The following is a 4,515-nucleotide window of genomic DNA, read 5'->3' as shown; positions in this document are numbered from 1 at the left end:
GTGGGGGGTAACTGGGAGTTACCCGGAAGGACATGGGCTTCCGGGTGGGACTCGTTTCTTGGCCGGTGGTATCGTATTCTCTTCCCTTGTTATTTTCCCTTATCATTGTTGTAGTTGGTAGTAGCGGTGGTGATTTGTGTTGTACATTGGTTTCTGGACTGTCCTTGTCTCAACCCGTAGGAGTTGCACCCTTTCGATCCTCCTCCCCGTTCCTCCGGGAGCGGGGAAGGGGAGAGCCCCGGTGGGGGGGGACACACGGCCCTCGATTGTTGTCAGCTCGGCACCACTCACTGGGAGTGAGTGAACAAGTTACCTGACTGGGTTTAAACCACGACACCTAACTGAGAGGCTATTGAAGATCTGGAGAGGAGAAGGAAGATAAAAATGAAAAGAGGATTTTCCTGTCTGTCTGAACACTGAGCCGTGGGTGGGGCTGCAAAGCGCTGCCCGGATTTTCATCTGTGTAATGGGCTTTTTTGCCCCTAATGGCCATGGAGCCGCAGCCCCGCGCAATAAAACACAAGTACTATCCCCACACAGGCACCGCTGGGATTCGAACCCAGGATCTCCTGTTTACTAGACAGGCGCTTTAACCAACTAAGCCACGGCGCCGACAACCCCCTCCTACGTCTACAAGGCCATACTGCATCGGTGCGGCGACTACGCGGATCCCGCTGCTTTCTTGGTGTTCCTCCAGCAGCGCTGCCTAACGACCCTCGCAGGCTGGCAGAGCCCGCCGGCGGCCCCAGCTCCTGCCGAAGGTGAGCAGGGGTGGAGCTGCCGCCGGGAATAGCCGGGAAAGGAACAGCCTCTGCTCCGCCCTGCCAGCCCCAAGGCCAGGTTGGACGGGGCTTGGAGCAATCTGGTCTAGTGGAAGGTGTCCCTGCCCGTGGCAGGGAGTTGGAAGAGGATGAGCTTTAAGGTCCCTCCTATATTCCATTTTGTGATTTTGTGCCCCCTTGTTTCAAATTCCCCCCTTTTCCTGTCCTTTTGCAAATTCTTTTGCAACATTTTATATATTACCATTACCATCAAAATTCTTTCTGAAATAATTTCCTATTTCTACTTGGTGCTTAATTTCATTCCTTTTCCAATCATAGACCATTTACAATACCAGAGGGAACATTGTATCATACCACAAGTAATCAATATTAAAATAATTAACATCAATATTCCTGCAACCAGTTGCCTCAACCAGGAGAGATTGGGTAACCATGAAGTTAACTTTTTCCATATTTCTTCAAAACCCCAGGAGGTGTCACCTGTGGCCATTTCATGAAATATCTTAGTTTGTTTCCAAATTTCCTCCAGAGCTGTTTAGATTCTGCCACTTTGGTCTATATAGGAACAACAGCTTTCATTGATTATGGAACAAACCCCTCCTTGTGATGCCCATAACATGTCTAGAGCCATTTGGTTTTGTAATACCACTTTAGACAGGCTGGTTAAAATTGGGTATTACAGCACCTAAGGTGCATGCCCCCTTCCAGTTGGGGGGGGGGGGTAGAGTCTTATAAGCATTTTTTCCACATAACCAATACCATCCTTTACCTTTAGGAACGGGCCATCACTAAACTATGATACCATCTATATTAATAGTATGATTGCAATTTGAATGGTGACCTACATCTGTGGCATTTAAGCAAGATTTCCTACCCTGGTTCCTGGTGTAATACACCTTTATGCACAGGTGTAATATTTATTACCTGGATTAGGATTAACTATTCCAAATTTTAACCTTTCCTTCGAATACAGATTGCTGGTGTTCACCCACAAATCTGTCCATGAGACAGTGTTAGGAATTGGAACTCCAATTAATGGGCGATCCAGGCTTTCTCCTGATATAGGCAACTGTGCACACACCCAACAATCACTATGATTAAAAACATTAGTAACATTCTGCACTAATTTCAGGTATAAATTCTGGCCCCAATTTTGTGCGCCAGTTATCATATGAGTCCAAATTATGACCGACGAAATTTCACACGTAAGGGTCCTGAAGGTTCGATCCGCCATGTCTTCTCTGGCTCTGGTGCTTTCTTAATTCTTGAATAATGTATCCGAGCAGGTTGTTCCTTCATCTTCACTGCTGTAAAGGTGGTCAGTAATACCTGGTATGGTCCGCTCCACTTCTGTAGAGGATGTCCTGAAAAATTCTTAACGTAAACCCAGTCTCCAGATCTGAAAGGGTGAATCGGATAATCCAAACCTCTTGCTCTTGTCCCTACTATTCCCTTATTTATGTCCTCCAACTGTTTTCCCAGATTGATCAGAAACTGTCGGAGATAGCCTTCTCCCACTTCCGGAAGACTTTCTCCTTTAAATTGGGACTGATATGGTCTTCCATACAAAATCTCAAATGGACAGACCTCTTCTTTTGACCGAGGTTTAGTTTGAATTCTTAATAGAGTCAGTGGTAACGCCTGGTACCAATATAAATTCGTTTCCTGACATATTTTACTAATCTGTTGTTTAATCAGATGGTTCATCTTTTCTACTTGCCCACTGGCCTGAGGCCTATATGGAACATGTAGTTGCCAATCAATTTCTATTTTTTTTGCTAATTTCTTGTGACAATTTTGCACTAAAGTGTGAACCCTGGTCGGAAGAAATTGCCCCTGGTAGTCCAAAACGAGGTATTATTTCATTTAATAATGTTTTAATCACCTGTCTTGCATTGTTTATCCTATAAGGGAATGCTTCTGGCCAGCCTGAAAAAGTATCCATTAACACCAACAAATATCAATAACCCCCTTTTCTCGGTAATTCAGAAAAATCTGTTTGCCACTGCTGTCTCGGATAACTTCCTCTCCCAATTGTCCCAATTTGATTTCTATTTTCAGTTTTAGGATTATTCTTAAGACATACCTGGCATTGTTTTGTCACTAATTGAACTGTGGTGTATAGATTCCTTCCTACAATTTGTTTGTCTAAATATTTATACAAAGAGGTGCTACCCCAATGAGTTTTATTATGTTCTTCCTGAACTAAATTCCAGAGTTGGTTATAGGGGATTACAGTTCGCCCATCAGGTATTTGAGCCCAACCCTCTTTAGTTTCCTGCCCCTTTAGATCCTAAATTTGTTTTCTATCCTCTTTTGAATATCTAGGTTTAGATTTTTCAATTGTTAGTTTGCCCTCGGGGATTAAGGACATGATTTGAGATTGCTCAGGTGCTCGTTTGGCTTCAAAATCAGCCAAATTATTTCCAATTTCCTGATCAGAGTCACCTTGTTGATGTCCTTTACAGTACATAACAGCTACTTCTTCAGGTAGCTGAACAGCTTCCAGTAATCGTAGAATTTCTGTAGCATGTTTAATCTGTTTCCCTTGTGTGTTCAAAAGTCCTTGTTCTTTCCAGATAGCACCATGTGCATGTACCACACCAAATGCATATTTAGAATCAGTCCAAATATTTATCCTTTTATCCAATTCCAGTGTTCTCATTAATGCTATTATTTCTGCCTTCTGGGCAAAGGTGTTCCCAAGTAAAGGTTTAGCTTCTATTACCTGTGAAGTGATGGTAATGGCATATCCTGCCTTTTGTTTACCATTTTTCATGAAGCTACTACCATCAGTAAAACAAGAATCAGCATCTTCCAGAGGGTTTTCTTTCAGATCTGGTCGGCTCAAATATGCAGTCTCTATGGTGGTCAAGCAGTCGTGTGTTAGTGGTTCTGTCAATTGTTCCTGCAAAAAGGATGCTGGATTCACAACGTTAGTGATCACAATTCTATATCATCCTGTTCTACAGTGGTGGCCTGATATTTTAAAAAACGTGAAGGAGATAACCAGTGGGCTCCTTTCTGTTCCAGGACTGCTGATACCACATGTGACACTAGCACAGTAATCTTTTGTCCCAAGGTGAATTTGCGAGCCTCTTCAATATTCATGATGACTGCTGCCACAGCCCTTAGGCATCCGGGCAATCCTTTGCTCACTTCATCCAGCTGTTTTGAAAAATACGCCACTGCCCTTCTCTATGGTCCTAGTTTTTGAGCAAGGACCCCCAAGGCTATTCCTTGTTTTTCATAGGAATATAGCCAAAACAGTTTAGTCACATCTGGAGGTCCCAGAGCTGGAGCTCTCATTAACTCTATCTTTAAATTTCTAAAAGCCTCCTCTGCTCTATCAGTCCAGTCCAAAGAGGGAGGGTTTCTCTTCAACAGTTCGTATAGTGGTCTTACCAGAACACCATAATCATGGATCCAAAGTCTAACCATCCTGACATTCCCAGGAATGTCTGGAGCTCCTTGACGGTCGATGGTCGTGGAGTCTGGCAAATGGCTTCTTTTCTGGCAGTTCCAAGTTCTCTCTGTCCTCCTGTTATTTCATATCCTAGGTAGGAAACTCGGGTTTCAATTAGTTGGGCCTTTTGTCTGGATACCTGATAACCATTCAGTCCCAGAAAATTCAATAATCCCACCATTCACTGGACACATTCTTCCTTTGTTTCTGTAGCATTTAACAGGTCATCCACATATTGTAACAGAGTCCTCGTCTGAGCATGTGGCT

At 43.6% G+C, this 4,515-nt stretch overlaps 1 non-coding gene across 1 annotated transcript; it reads right to left on the bottom strand.

Annotated features, from left to right (window-relative positions):
* Positions 1-538: 538 nt before the first annotated feature.
* On the bottom strand, positions 539-612 carry TRNAT-AGU (transfer RNA threonine (anticodon AGU)). Its single transcript has one exon. It is a non-coding gene; the product is annotated as a tRNA-Thr (tRNA).
* Between the last annotated feature and the right edge of the window lie 3,903 nt (positions 613-4,515).

Source organism: Pezoporus wallicus, unplaced genomic scaffold (genome assembly GCF_028554395.1).
Source record: "Pezoporus wallicus isolate ANWC-B61680 ecotype Strahan unplaced genomic scaffold, APGP_CSIRO_Pwel_v1 contig_7524, whole genome shotgun sequence".
In the NCBI taxonomy this organism is placed as follows: Eukaryota; Metazoa; Chordata; class Aves; order Psittaciformes; family Psittacidae; genus Pezoporus; species Pezoporus wallicus.
The sequence above is the reverse complement of the archived record's forward strand: the minus strand, read 5'-3'. Positions and strand labels throughout refer to the sequence as shown.